The 16,316-nt window shown below is 42.2% G+C and overlaps 1 protein-coding gene across 8 annotated transcripts in view; it reads left to right on the top strand.

Moving 5' to 3' along the window:
* Positions 1 to 16,316, top strand: part of LOC134352940 (leucine-rich repeat and calponin homology domain-containing protein 2-like) — a 239,700-nt gene that overhangs the window by 194,270 nt on the left and 29,114 nt on the right. The gene's annotated exons all lie outside the window — the stretch shown is intronic.

Here is a 16,316-nt window from a genome sequence, read left to right as displayed (position 1 = left end):
TTCGAATTGTGCCTTCTCACTTAATTCTTCCGCTTAACTGAGTATTCGTTCATTTTGCATTCTGTTCCGCTCGTGTGTAACGACAAATGTAAACACAGGATGTTGTCTGTTGTTAATTTCCAGAAATTTTCGTGGGTGGTCAGGGCTGTGTTGGAAATTACCACCATTTCGTCATAAATTCATGCTATACTCCAGAATGAGACGATGGTTTTAATTTCCGCGTGATAACCGAGGGTTAAAAGAATGAGTCAGCGTGATGCAGAAGCTCAGAGTAACTAAACCCATATTATCCAAAATTTATGTGAAATATATACAAACTTCAGAGAAAGCTGAGATTGGGGATATTCCATGCCAACCTCTTCACATTGCAGTCCAGCCTAGATACAAGGTCCGAACCACAAACATCAGCTGTTCATTTCTCTCCACCTTGGCTGAGTTCCTCCAGCATTTTGTTTGTTGATCCAGATCCACCATTTAGAGTCATAGAAAAGTACAGCACAGAAATCAGCCTTTTGATCCATCTAGTCTGTGCTAAACCATTTAAACTGCCTACTCCCATCTACCTCCACTGGGTCTATAGCCCTCCATACCCCTGCCATCCATATACCTATCCAAACTTTTCTTAAACACTGAAATTAAGATTGTATGCAGCATTTATGCTGGTAGCTCATTCCACACCTCACAGCCCTCTGAGTGCAGAAGTTTCCCCTCATGTTCCCCTTAAACTTTTCACCTTTCACTCTTAACCCATCTAGTTGTAGTCCCACCACACTGCAAAAAGCCAGCTTGCAGTTACCCTATCCATAAGCCTCATAATTTTGTAAAGCTCTATCAAATCTCCCCTCAATCTTCTATGTTCTAAGGAATAAAGTACTAACCTAAACAATCTTTCCTTATAACTCAGGTACTCCAGTCCTAGCAACATTCTACGTAAATTTTCTCTGTGCTCTTTCAACCATATTTACATCTCCCCTGTAGGTAGGTAACCAAGACTGCACACAAATTCCAAACTAGGCCTCAACAATACCTTTGACAACTTCAACATAACATCCCATCTCCTGTACTCTATACTTTAACTTACGAAGGCCATTGTGACAAAAGCTTTCTTTATGACACTATCTACCTGTGATGCCACTTTCAATGAATTATGGATCTGTATTCCCAGTTTTCCAGTTGGTCCAGGTCCCACTGCAAGCTCTGGTAATCTTCCTAGCTGTCCACTACGCCCTCAATCTTGGTGTTGCCGGCAAATTTGCTGATCGAGTTAACCATATTATCCATAAACCATAGAAACTACAGCACAGAAACAGGCCTTTTGGCTCTTCTTGGCTGTGCCGAACCATTTTCTGCCTAGTCTCACTGACCTGCACACGGACCATATCCCCCCCATACACTTCCCATCCATGTATCTGTCCAGTTTATTCTTAAATGTTAAAAAAGAACCCGCATTTACCACCTCGTCTGGCAGCTCATTCCATACTCCCACCACTCTCTGCGTGAAGAAGCCCCCCCTAATGTTCCCTTTAAACTTTTCCCCCCTCACCCTTAACCCATGTCCTCTGGTTTTTTTCTCCCCTTGCCTCAGTGGAAAAAGCCTGCTTGCATTCATTCTATCTATACCCATCATAATTTTATATCCAGATATAGATGATAAGTTCATGATAGAGATCATTGATATAGATGACAAGCAACAATGGACCCAGCACTAACCCCTGCGGCACACCACTAGTCAGAGGCCTCCGGTCAGAGAGGCAACCATCTTTTCCCATAAAGCCAACGTCTTTATCTCTTGTAAACTACAGTCCCTAAACCTAAACACGAGGAACTCTGCAGATGCTGGAAATTCAAGCAACACACATCAAAGTTGCTGGTGAACGCAGCAGGCCAGGCAGCATCTCTAGGAAGAGGTACGGTTGACGTTACGGGCCTAGACCCTTCATTATGACTAACCCTAAACCTGTCAGTCAGTCCATAAACCTGTTATCTTTACCTTTTATTCTGATGGGCACATAAAAGCTTTGTATTCTCAAATCTTACTTGTGAAGGCCTTGCACTTACCAAATACACCTTTGCCAGAAAACAGCTGTCCTGATCCACACTTGCCAGATCCTTTCTGATATAATCAAAGTTGGCCTTTCTCCAATTTGGAATGTCAACCACAGAGCGGACTTATGTTTTTCCACATTTACTTCGAAATTAATGGCATTATGATCACTGGATGCAAAGTGTTCCCCTGCAAAAACTTTTGTCACCTGCCCTGTCTCATACTCTAATAGCAGATCAAGTATTACACTTTCTCATTGGGATTTTGATATACTGATTAAGGAAACTTTCCTGAACACATTTGACAAACTCTCTCCCATCTAGTCCTTTTATAGTATGAGAGTTCCGGTCAATATGTGGAAAGTTAAAATCACCTACTATAACAACTTTATGTTGCTTGTGATCTCTCTACAAATTTGTTCCTCTAAATCCTGCAGGCTCTTGGGTAGTCTGCAAGATAGTCCCATTAACGTGGTCATACCTTTCTTATTCCTCAGTTCCATCCATAATGCCTCACTAGATATTTTCTCCAGTCTGTCCTGATGGAGCACTGCCATGACATTTTCCCTGACTAGTAACACCAACCCTCCTCCTTTAATCCCTCCCTCTCTGTCACATCTAAAACAATGGAACCCCAGATTATTAAGCCCCCAGTCCTGCCTCTCCTGCAATCAAATCTCATTAATGGCTCTAATATCCATAATTCCAGGTGTTGACCCATGCTCTGAGCTCATCTGCCTTTCCGAGGATACTACTTGCATTGAAACGTGCAGGTCAGGACATTAGTTGCACCATACTCAACCTTTTGATTCCTGATTCCTGTCTGAGCTCTTAGCAACTTCTGTCTCCACAACCTCTCCACTATCTGTTCTGCCACTCTGTTTCCTCTCCCCCCTGCAACTTTAGTTTAAACCCCACAATGCAGTACGAGCAAACCTTCCTACCAGGATATCAGTCCCCCTTCAGTTCAGGTGCAAACTGTCTATTCTGTACAGGTCCCTTCTTCCCTGGAAGAGAGCCAGTGATCTAAAACTCTGAAGCCTACACCAACTCCTACACCATATATTAAACGGTTTAACCTTCTATTTCTGGCCTCACTTGCTCATGGCATGGGTAGCAATCCTGAGATCATAACCCTAGAGGTTCTGTCCTTTAACTTGGCACCTAACTCCTTGAACCCACTTTGCAGAACCTTGTCACTCTTCCTCCCTACGTCATTAATACCTACATAGAACATGATTTCTGGTTGCTCACCCTACCACTTAAGAATGTGAGGACTTGAACTGAGATGTCCTGAACCCTGCCAAATGCGAGGCAACGTGCCATTGGGGAATCTTGTTCTTGTCCACAGAACCTCCTTTCTGTTCCTCTAATTACTGAATTCCCTATCTCTACAGCTTACCTCTTCTCTCCCCCCACCCCTCCCTTACCTTCAGAGCCAGGCTAAGTACCAGAATTTTGCACTTTCTTTTTCTGTCACCATACTATGCAATTTTCAGACAGTGAACTTCAGGCTTTGCCACCCTTTGAGTGATATTTATTTTTTAATGTTCTCACCTTGCTATTGCCCGCCTTCAATCTCACCTTCCCCGCATTTCCCTCCCTTCCACCCTTCCCTCTTCCTTTTTGCTAATTCTCTTTGTAGCCTACCCTCTGTTACTCTATCCTTACCTATTCTTCCCTCCTCCACATCTCTCACCCCTCCACCCCTTATCCTCATGTGAATATCTTCTATTCCTCTAATATTTTTCTCTCTCAACCATTTCTCATCTCTCATCTCTCTCACTCCTTTTCTTCAACTTAATATCCACTATTTGTCTCTTCTTTCCCCATCATCCCTTCCCTGCATCTTTCATTTCTTGCTCTTTTCTTTTCCTGTTCCTCCTCTCCCATCAATTCTCTAGTATTCCCGAAACCTTGGCCATCTCACTCTTCCACTCCGCCTACACCTCTCCACATCCATTTCCAACTGGATCATCAAGTTCGTGGTTGATGCAGCAGAGGTTGGCCTCATCAGCAATGACAGTGAGCATACAGAGAGGATGTATAAATTGGTAGTGTGGTGTGAGCTCAGTAACAAACTCTCAAAGTGGACCAGACTAAGGAGATGAATGTGGATTCAGGAAGGTGCAAGCTGACCACTCCTCACTGTACATAACTAGCTCCTCCGCGGAGAAAGTTTAGTGCTCCAAGTTTCTGGGAGTGCACATAACAGATGATTTCACCTGGTCCCTCAACGCGACCTCTTTAGTTAAGAAAGCATAGCAGCGTTTCCACTTCTTGAGGAGATGGAGGCAAGCCAAGCTCCACCCCCTGCTCTTTCCAACCAATTTCTACAGGAGCACCAATGAGAGTGTACTGGCCAGTTGCTTGCCCATCTGGTACGGGAATTGCAAGGCATCTGAACGCAAGTCCCTACAAAGGATTGTGAGGACTGCAGAGAGGATCATTGGGGTCTCTCTTCCACCTATCCATTCGTTACTGGTCGATGACTTTGAGGCAAACAGATGGAGTTGGAGAGGAAGGAAGCTGAAGAGATGGGCAAAGTTCATGTTCAAGTTCCAGATTATTGTAATTTCAACTGTTTTGATGTATGCTGCCGAATGAAGCAATGTTCCTTTGGGCCAAGGTGCACAATACGGTGTATATAACTCATACGTAACACAAAAAGTAGTATTACCACAAATAAATACAAATAATGTGTTTTTACATGACAAGTTTAAAAATTGAACAGTATAATGCTACTGGTACTTCATACGTGGTGAGATCTGGGTAGCACCAGGGAGTTCAGCAATCTCATGGTCTGGGGAAAGAAGCATGGCCCTTAGCATTATCAATAATCCCTCCCATCCATCCAATGACCACTGCACTCCCCCCCCCCCCCAAGCAACCCTCAGACTGTTAGATAGGAGTCAGCTTCTTTCCCCAGGCCACGAGACTAATGAACTCCCTAGTGCCATGATTCCTGATTTCTGCCCTGGCTGGCAGTGATTAGTGGTGTTATGCAGGGGTCAGTGTTGAGAGCACTTTTTTCATGTTATGTGTCAATGGTTTGGATGATAGAATTGATGGCTTTGTGGCCAGGTTTGCAGAAAGTATGAAGATAGTTGGAGGGGGCAGGTAGGGTTGAGGAAGTAGAGAGTTTGCAAAAGGACAAAGGTTAGGAGAATGGGCAAAGAACTAGCAGATGGAGTAAGCTGTAGGGGAGTGTATATCCATTCACGTTGATAGAAGGAATAAAGACATAGACTATTTTTTAAGTGGGAGAAAATTTAGAAATTAGAGGTGCAAAGGGACTTTGGAGTCCTCGTGCAGGATTTCCTAAAGGTTAAATTACAAATTGAGTGGGCAATAAGGAAGGTAAATGCGATTTTAGCATTCATTAGTTTCCAAGGAATGCCGAGAAGCCAGGTGTTTGATGGCTCTGGGCCACTACCAGCTGGAGGTTAGACGAATGTGGGGGGAGGAGACTTCATTGAAACCTATTGAATGTTGAAAGGGTGTAGATAGAGTGAATATGGCAAGGATGTTTCCATAGTGGTAGACGCTAGGTCTAGATGGCATAGCCTTGGAATAGAAGGACATCCCTTTAGGACAGAGATGAGGAGGAATTACTTTTGCCAGAAAGTGCTGAATCTGTGGAATTCATTGCCACATATATCCGTGAAGGCCAAGTCATTGGAGCAGAAGTTGATAGGTTCTTAATAAGTAAAGTGTTACAAGTTATGTGGAAAAGGCAGGAAATAGGGTTGTGGAATAATAAACCGGCCATATGGAATTGCAGAACAGACTGGAATGGCCTAGTTTTGCTCCAGTGGTCTTATTCTCTCCCTTTCTACTACTTTGCTGCTCCCTAATGTCCCTCATCACCTGCTTGTCCATTTCTACACACTTTTGTCAATTCATTCTCCTCTCAAATACTTCCTCATTACTGTATTACTCCTCATTCCTACAACTCTGTCACACATTCCCACCCCCATGCTGTTACATTCCCTCTCACATGCTGCCTTTTCCAGCCCTTGCCATCTACCCCTCACCCTAGCCATTTTCTCTGCTTATTGTCCTCAAAATGCATATGCAGTAGAGTGAAAGAAAAGAGCAAATGGAATCAAAGTTAATAAAATTGTAAATTTGGTAGAATGTAAAGTTCTATATCTGAATGTTCATACCATTCACAGGATAGATAAAAGTAATGGCACAAGTAGATGCGAATAGGAATTATCTAGATGGCAAAGGCTTGAAAAGACAACGTGTAAGAGGGATGGGGGCAGGGATGTAGTGTGACCAAAGATGTGAGTTGTATTTTTAAAGATGTTCAATATTTAGAAGGAAAGAAAGACGCAGAATAGTAGTACCAATGAGGGGTGAGATCAGTACAGTGATGAGAAATAATCTTGCCTTGGTCAATCATGATGTAGAATTGGAAACAGTTTGGGTCAAGCCAAGAGCAAGAAAAATTGGTGAGAGCAATTTAAAACTATCTGATACTAGTAATATTGGACATGGCATAAATCAGTAAGTTAGAGGAGCATGTTCTAAGCGGTGACACAGGAGCCATGGAAACTTTGTTGTGCAGCTGGACTGCACAAGTAAAATTAGTAGGACAAATGCATCAAATGCATGTGAAATCATTTTTTTAGATCAGTATGTTGAGGAACAAAGAATGGAAAGGATTGGTTTAGATCTTGTGCAAAGTGAAAGAGTTAATTGATCTTGTTATACGGGAACCTTGAGGAAAGAGTGACCATAATATGAGAGATTTTGACATTGAGTTTGAAAGTAGTACTTTTTAAATCAGCTGCTGAAGTCTCCATTGAACAGCCTTCCATTGATTCGGTTATGGTTATTATTCTATAGATTTACCAAGTATGCCCACAAGAAAATGAATTTCAGGGTTGTATATGGTGACATATATATACTTTGATAATAAGTATATTTGAATTTCAAACAAAGGAAATTATGAATGAACTATTGAGAAAATGCAATGATAGGTGAATGGTGGGCAGACAATGGAGAGCATTTGAAGAAGTAAGTAATAACGTGTGGAACATGTGTTCCTTTATGGAACAAAATCTCAGTAGAATGAATGATTCATCTGAATCTAGTTTGAAAAAACAATATTAATCCTAAAAAGAGGTGTATGAAGTTGTCAAAAATATGAAATGTGAATCACTTTAGAAATCAACCAGGGATTGAGAAATTATCAAGGAGAAGCAAAACAAAAACAATGGAAGTAAAGTAGCAGAAGCAAAGATCTATAAAAGTGGTAAAAACAGTGTGGGGAAGTTTTGTATCTACAATTAAAGATGCAAAAGTGTTATCAGGAATTGGGAAAAGGCAGGGAAATCAACTAGAATTCTGCAGATGCTGGGAATTCAAGCAACACACATCAAAGTTGCTGGTGAACGCAGCAGGCCAGGCAGCATCTCTAGGAAGAGGTACAGTCGACGTTTTGGCCTGAAACATCACCTGTATCTCTTCCATAAGACCATAAGACAAAGGAGCAGAAGTAGGCCATTCGGCCCATCGAGTCTGCTCTGCCATTTTATCATGAGCTGATCCATTTTATCCTATTTAGTCCCACTGCCCCGCCTTCTCACCATAACCTTTGATGCCCTGGCTACTCAGATACCTATCAATCTCTGCCTTAAATACGCCCAATGACTTGGCCTCCACTGCTGCCCGTGGCAACAAATTCCATAGATTCACCACCCTCTGACTAAAAAAATTTCTTCGCATTTCTGTTCTGAATGGGCACCCTTCAATCCTTAAGTCATGCCCTCTCGTACTAGACTCCCCCATCATGGGAAACAACTTTGCCACATCCACTCTGTCCATGCCTTTTAACATTCGAAATGTTTCTATGAGGTCTCCCCTCATTCTTCTAAACTCCAAGGAATACAGTCCAAGAGCGGACAAACGTTCCTCATATATTAACCCTCTCATTCCCGGAATCATTCTCGTGAATCTTCTCTGTACCTTCTCCAACGTCAGCACATCCTTTCTTAAATAAGGAGACCAAAACTGCCCACAGTATTCCAAGTGAGGTCTCACCAGCGCCTTATAGAGCCTCAACATCACATCCCTGCTCCTATTCTCTATTCCTCTAGAAATGAATGCCAACATTGCATTCGCCTTCTTCACTACTGACTGGAGTTAACTTTAAGGGAATCCTGTACGAGGACTCCCAAGTCCCGTTGCATCTCAGAACTTTGAATTCTTTCCCCGTTTAAAAAATAGTCTGCCCGTTTATTTTTTCTGCCAAAGTGCATAACCATACACTTTCCAACATTGTACTTCATTTGCCACTTCTCTGCCCATTCTTCCAATCTATCCAAGTCTCTCTGCAGACTCTCCGTTTCCTCAGCACTACCGGCCCCTCCACCTATCTTCGTATCGTCAGCAAACTTAGCCACAAAGCCACCTATTCCATAATCCAGATCGTTGATGTACAATGTAAAAAGAAGCGGCCCCAACACTGATCCCTGTGGAACACCACTGGTAACCGGCAGCCAACCAGAATAGGATCCCTTTATTCCCACTCTCTATTTCCTGCCAATCAGCCAACGCTCTATCCACGTATGTAACTTTCCCGTAGTTCCATGGGCTCTTATCTTGTTAAGTAGCCTCATGTGTGGCACCTTGTCAAACGCCTTCTGAAAATCCAAATATACAACATCCACTGCATCTCCCTTGTCTAGCCTACTGGTAATTTCCTCAAAAAACTGTAATAGGTTTGTCAGGCAGGATTTTCCTTTAAGGAATCCGCGCTGAGTTCTGCCTATCTTGTCATATGCCTCCAGGTACTCTGTAACCTCATCCTTAACAATCGACTCCAACAACTTCCCAACCACCGACGTCAAGCTAACAGGTCTATAATTTCCTTTTTGCTTCCTTGCCCCCTTCTTAAATAGCGGAGTGACATTTGCAATCTTCCAGTCTTCCGGAACCATGCCAGAATCTATCGACTTTTGCAAGATCATCGCTAATGCCTCCGCAATCTCCACAGCTACTTCCTTCAGAACACGAGGGTGCATTCCATCTGGTCCAGGAGATTTATCGACCTTTAGCCTATTCAGCTTCCTGAGTACTTTCTCTGTCGTAATTGTGACTGTGCACACTTCTCTTCCCTGCCACCCTTGAGTGTCCGGTATCCTGCTGTCTTCCTCAGTGAAGACTGATGCAAAATACTTGTTCAGTTCCTCTGCCATCTCCTCATCTTCCATTACAATTTCTTCAGTATCATTTTCTATCGGTCCTATATCTACTGTCACCTGTCTTTTACTCCTTATATACTTGAAAAAGCTTTTAGTATCCTCTTTGATATTATTTGCTCGTTTCTTTTCATAGTTAATCTTTTCTCTCTTAATGACCTTCTTGGTTTCCTTTTGTAAGGTTTTAAAAACTTCCCAATCCTCTGTCTTCCCATTAATTTTTGCTTCCTTGTATGCCCTCTCCTTTGCTTTAACTTTGGCTTTGACTTCTCTTGTCAACCATGGTTGCATCCTTTTTCCACTCGAAAATTTCTTCTTTTTTGGAATATACCTGTCTTGCACATTCCTCATTTTTCGCATAAACTCCAGCCACTGCTGCTCTGCAGTCTTTCCCGCCAGTGTCTCTTTCCAGTCAACTTTGGCCAGTTCCTCTCTCATGCCACTGTAATTTCCTTTACTCCACTGAAACACCGACACATCAGATTTCGCCTTCTCTTTTTCTAATTTCACAGTGAACTCAATCATGTTATGATCACTGTCTCCTAAGGGTTCCTTCACCTCAATCTCTCCAATCACCTCCGGTTCATTACACAATACCCAATCCAGTACAGCCGATCCCCTAGTGGGCTCAACAACAAGCTGTTCTAAAAAGCCATCTCACAGACATTCTACAAATTCTCTCTCTTGAGATCCAGTGCCGATCTGATTTTGCCAATCTACTCGCATGTTAAAATCCCCCACAATTATCATAACACTGCCCTTCTGACAAGCCTTTTCTATTTCCTGTTGTGATTTGTAGTCCACATCCCTGCAGCTGTTTGGAGGCCTATAAGTAACTGCCATCAGGGTCTTTTTACCCCTGCTATTCCTTAGCTCAACCCATAAAGATTCTGCACCTTCTGATCCTATATCACCTCTTTCTAACGATTTAATATCATTTCTTACCAATAAAGCCACGCCTCCCCCTCTGCCTACCTTCCTATCCTTCCGATACACCGTGTATCCTTGGACGTTCAGCTCCCAGAGACATGCATCCTTTAGCCAGGTCTCAGTGATGGCCACAATATCATACCTGCCAATCTGCAGCTGTACAACAAGATCATCCACCTTATTCCTTATGCTGTGTGCATTTAAGTACAACACCTTAAGAGCAGTATTTGATACTTTTTGCTTTGATTTCACTGCAACTTTATTGCACTTCAACTCATCCCAATGGCTACACATTTGCCCCATCACCTGCCTGTCTTTCCTGACATCTTTACTGCTCACTATCTTAGATTTATTTCTGTTATCCCCTTCCTCTGCTCTATCATTCCGGTTCCCATCCCCCTGCCAAATTAGTTTAAACCCTCCCTAACAGCTCTATTAAACTTTCCCACCAGGATATTGGTCCCCTTCGGGTTCTGGTGTAACCTGTCCTTTTTGAACAGGTCATACTTTCCCCAGAAGAGATCCCAATTATCCAAGAATCTGAAGCCCTGCCCCCTACACCAGCCTCTCAGCCACGCATTCATCTGCCTGATCCAACGACTCTTGCCCTCGCTAGCACGTGACACAGGTAACAATCCCGAGATTACTACCCTGGAGGTCCTGCTTCTCAGCTTTCTTCCTAACTCCTGGAAATCTCTCTTCAGGACCTCCTCCTTTGTCCTATCTATGTCCTAGGGAAATCAACTGACTTCTTCACAGAAATGGACACAAAAAAACAGTCCCGAAACATTAAAGCATTAAGGGACCAGCGAGAATAAGGAACGATAAATAAGAATTAGTGAAAAAAAAGAATAATACAGAAGTTGACATGATTAACAAGTTTAAAAACTGAAAAATACTAAATGCTCTACTATACATTTGTGTTTAAAAATGTTTGACTGTAGAGTTTATTGTTTTCTGAAATTCCATGTTTCTGGAATGGTTTGTTATGGAAAAAAACTTGGCAAATGGTTCATGCCTGAGACTTTTTTTTTAAATATGTACTTGCTGTAGAGTGAGTCCAACAATGATTCACTAGGGATGGATAATTTGATGTTAAAGTCCACCAGGAAGGTATTCTCTGTCGTTGTCATCATTGTAGGTTACAAGTAGACTGGGGCTAGAGGAGAAATGTTTAAAAGGGAAAGAATCACAGGGGTAGTCAGGAGAAAGGGATGGCATGAGGAGAAAGTCAAAAAGTTGCTGATTTAAAAAAAAACTGGGATTAAAAAAAACAAAACATGCCAGTGTCTCTCAACAGGTTAGACAACATCTGTAGCAGAGAATACCAGGACAAATTGTCTTTGTCATAGTCATAGTCATAGTCATACTTTATTGATCCTGGGGGATCACTACAGTTGCACCATAAATAATTAAATAGTAATAAAACCATAAATAATTAAATAGTAATATGTAAATTATGCCAGGAAATAAGTCCAGGACCTGCCTATTGGCTCAGGGTGTCTGACCCACCAGGGGAGGAGTTATAAAGTTTGATGGCCACAGGCAGGAATGACTTCTTATGACGCTCAGTGTTGCATCTCAGTGGAATGAGTCTCTGGCTGAATGTACTCCTGTGCCCAACCAGTACACTATGTAGTGGATGGGAGACATAGTCCAAGATGGCATGCAACTTGGACAGCATCCTCTTTTCAGACACCACCGTCAGAGAGTCCAGTTCCATCCCCACAACATCACTCGCCTTACGGATGAGTTTGTTGATTCTGTTGGTGTCTGCTACCCTCAGCCTGCTGCCCCAGCACACAACGGCAAACATGATCGCACTGGCCACCACAGACTCGTAGAACATCCTCAGCATCGTCCGACAGATGTTAAAGGACCTCAGTCTCCTCAGGAAGTAGGAAATGTTTGTCTTTCCAGTGATGTTGCCTGAACTGCTAAGTATTTTCATAATTTTTATTTTTATTATTGAAACAACATGACATTGCGAACAAACACAGAATGGTACAGCACAGGTACAGACTCTTCGTCCCACAATGGGCCAACCATCGACAGGATGTGTTGGATACAGTCCAGTCCAATACAGGCAAACCCCTCCCCATCATTCAGCACATTTACATGGAGCACTGTCACAAGAAAGCAGCATCCATCATCAAGGGCCTCATCCATCCAGGCCATGCTCTCTTCTCGCTACGACCATCGGGCAGAATGTACAGGAGACTTGTGTCCCACACCACCAGGTTCAAGAACAATTATCACCCAACAACCGTTAGGCTCCTAAACCGGTGTGGATGATTTCACTTAACTCAAACAGGAAAGGTATAGAAAGATAAGAGAACTTTGGATGTCCAGAGACGTGATGAATTTAGTCAAGAAGAAAAAGGAAAAGTATGTAAAGCTTCGGAAGTTACAATCAAACAAAGCACAAGAGGAGAATTTTTTTAAAAATCAGAAAAGAACTAAAGAATGGAATTAGGAGAGCCAGGAGGAGCCATGAAAAGTCCTTGGCAAGAAGGATTAAAGTGAATCCCAAATCATTCTTCACATACATCAATAACAAAAGAATAACTAGGGAGAGGGTGGAACCATTCAAGGATAAAGGGGGAGAGAACATTTGCTTGGATGTGAAGAGTGTGTGTGAGGTATTTAATGAGTACTTTGCTTCAGTATTCACCAAGGAAAAGGATATGGAAGACCAGGGGATCAGTGATAAGTGTATAGGGCATCTGGAGGTGAAGGAGGATGAAGTTTTGGGCCCCCTAATGAGTATTAAGGTGGATAAATCCCCAGGGCCTGATGGGGTTTACCCCAGGTAATTGAAGAGGCAAGAGAGGAGATTGCTGGGACCTTCATCAGTAAATTTGTGTCCTCTCTAGCCTCAGGTGAGGTCCCCAGAGGACTAGTGAATGCCTAATGTTGTACCTCTATTTAAGAAGGGACCAAGGAAAAATCCTTGGAACTGTAGATCAGTACGTTTCACATCAGTTGTAGGGAAATTGCTGGAGGAAATTCTTAGGGATAGGATATATAAGCATTTGAAAATCCATTAAACACTGCTATCTTATCTCTTTCCATCACTGCACTTGGCAGCCCATTCCCAGCATCTTCTATTCTCTATATTAGAGGGAAAACCAGCATGGCTTTGTGTGGTGCAGGTCATATCTTACCAACTTGATGGAGTTTTTTGACAAGGTGACAAGAGAGGTTGATGAGGGTAGGGAAGTGAACGTTGTCTATGTGGATTTTAGTAAGGTGTTTGACCCTCATGAGAGGATAATCCAGAAGATTAAGATGCATGGGATTTGCGACAAATTGGCTGTTTAGATTCAGAACTGGCTTGCATGAAGAAGACAGGGTGTAATGCTTGAAAAGACTTATTTGAACTGGAGGTCTCTATTTATTGGTATTCTGCAGGGATCTGTGCTGGGATCTCTGCTGTTTGTGATGTATATAAATAAATTGTAGATGGGTAGGTTAGTAAGTTTGCAAATGATACCAAGATTGGTGGAGTTGTGGAGAGTGTAGAAAACTGGCAAAGAATACAGTGTGATATAGATCAATTGCAGATGTGGGCAGAGAAATGGCAGATGGAGTTTAATCCTGATAAATGTGAGGTGTTACACCTTGGTAGGGCAAATGCAAGGAGACAGCACACTATTAAGGGCAAGACTCTTAACAGAGAGAACTTGGGTTCCAAGTTCATAGCTCCATGAAAGTGGCGACACAGGTTGATAAGGTGGTTAAGAAAGCTTATGGAATGCTTGCTTTTATTAGTCGAGGAACTGAGTTCAAAAGTAAAGAAGTTACGTTGCAACTTTATAGAACTCTGCTTAGGCCACATCTGGAGTATTGCATACAGTTCTGGTCACCCCACTATCGGAAGGATGTTGGAGGCTTTGGAGAGGGTGCAGAAGAGGCTTACCAGGATGCTGACTGATTTAGAGGGCATGTGATATCATGAGAGGCTGGATAAACTTGGGTTGTTTTCTCTGGAGCGTTGGAAGCTGAGGGGAGATCTGGCAGAGGTTTACAGGTTTATGAGAGGCACAGACAGTGTGGCAGAGAGTATCTATCTCCCAGGGTTGGAATGTCAAATGGCATGCGTTGAAGATGAGAGAGGGTAGGTTCAAGGAGGATGTGAGTGGTAAGTTGTTTTTACTAAGAGAGTGCTGGACACCTGGAATGCCCTGCCTGGTATGGTAGTAGAGGCAAATACATTAGAGGCTGTTACAAGACATTTAGATAGGCACATGGATTAAGGAAAATGAAGGGGTATGGACATGGTGTAGGTAGGAGGGATTAGCATTTGGATGTTTTTGATTTGCTTTTTTGCTGTTTCAGCACAACATTGTGGGCCAAATGGCCTGCTTCTGTGTGTACTTTTCAATGTTCTATGTTCAGTGCTGATCTGACTACAAAACCTATGGACTCACTTTCAAGGAATCCACAGCTCATGTTCTCAATATTATTTACTTTTTAATAAATTATTATTGGCACAATTTGTCCACTGCTGTATATTGGATGCTTGTCAATCTTTGGTATGTATAGCTTTTCATAAATTTTATTGTATTCCTTTATTTTCCTGTAAATGCCTGCAAGAAAGTGAATCTCAAGTTAACATATGGTGACAGATACATACTTTGAGAAAAAAAGTTACTTCGAAGTTTCAATTTTTCTGGTTTTACTCACCTCTGATAGGGTAGACATTTGAAAACTGCTCCCCTTTGCTACACCCCTTATAATTTTTCATAATCATATCAATCTCATTCCCCTCTGGTTCAGGGAGATCTAACTTTGTGAGTCTCTGTTGGTAATCAAAATGCTTCATTCTAGGCAACATCTTGGTAAATCTCTTCTGCATTCTGTTCACTACTCATTTTCCTCTGCTGAATTACCCTATGACTGCACAAGACTGTATTAGTGCCTTCTGCCAATCTCCTCTTGCATTGGTCCCGTCAGATGCCTTTCTCCCAGCACACAAAGGGCCTTCCTTAAGGTATGTAATCATGGCACTTTCTCCCTTATACTCCTCCGTGGTTGCTATGGAGAGTGTGCTCTAAATGGTTCTTGCCCTTCTTTTCCAGCTGCGCAGTAGCAACAGAACTCCCAGCTTTGGTGTCACACCTTTGCAGTTGCACCATTTCTCATGTTAATTTGGCATGAATCCCGAGTGTTACTGAGTGAATGTTTTTCACCAGAATGTATCGATGTATGTGCTGATGCAAAATTCTTCATCCTGCTCTCTGGATGGTACTGAGCAAAAGAATTTATTCATTTAGGCCTGAAGGGAGTACAAAGTTGATAGCATTCCAAAGTATTGTGGAGAGACTTATATGATAGTGAGATCATATTTACGTATCTTTTTAAGAGGAGTAAATGATCGTGAATTTGAATTGTGTATCTCAGATAGCAGAGTATCTCAAACAGTACACTCACAACCAAAAATGCTTTCCTCCTCTATTGGTGAGCTCTGGTATTAACTACTCAGGCATCTGAAGCTCCGCTACCTCATCAGTGTTTATGACATAATCTTATCCATTTTTGTGGTACTTATTTTAAATTCCCTCTCACCTCACCCATTAATTCCAGGTCCCTACAATTTTCTTTCCATTATCAGCACACGCCAGCGTTTAACAGCATTTCATCACAGACAACATGTCCTATTTACAGATCAGTACCTGGACCTCATCGAGCATGTCGAGGAAATTTATATAACAATAAATAATGCACCTTTCATTCTGCAGGGGAACAGAAAATAGATTATTGAGCAATATAAATATTGATGTGTTCATTCTGTTTTCCCTTCATAGGTTTTAGTGTTTGCATTTCATTCGCAGTTTGATGGGAATTAAAAATGTATGCATATCACTGTCTATAATCTTAAACCATTGAGCTCCTTAAAATATAGGGGAACTACATTTAACTAATTGTCATCAGAATCATGAAGTTTAGAAATAACAGACATTCTGCCCGTTACACCACTGGCATTTAGGACAGCAATGTAGGTTCTCCATCTCCGGCGATGTTCAGGGTTTCCTTCACTGTGTCAGTAGTTTCCTCCCGGTTTTCACTACTGTCAGTCATGTAAGTCCCAGGTGGAGACTCAGGAGTACTATCGCACTCAGAGAG

The sequence above is a fragment of the Mobula hypostoma genome, chromosome 10 (genome assembly GCF_963921235.1).
Source record: "Mobula hypostoma chromosome 10, sMobHyp1.1, whole genome shotgun sequence".
Classification (NCBI taxonomy): domain Eukaryota; kingdom Metazoa; phylum Chordata; class Chondrichthyes; order Myliobatiformes; family Myliobatidae; genus Mobula; species Mobula hypostoma.
Note: the sequence above shows the minus strand (reverse complement) of the source record. Positions and strands in the feature narration are given on the sequence as shown.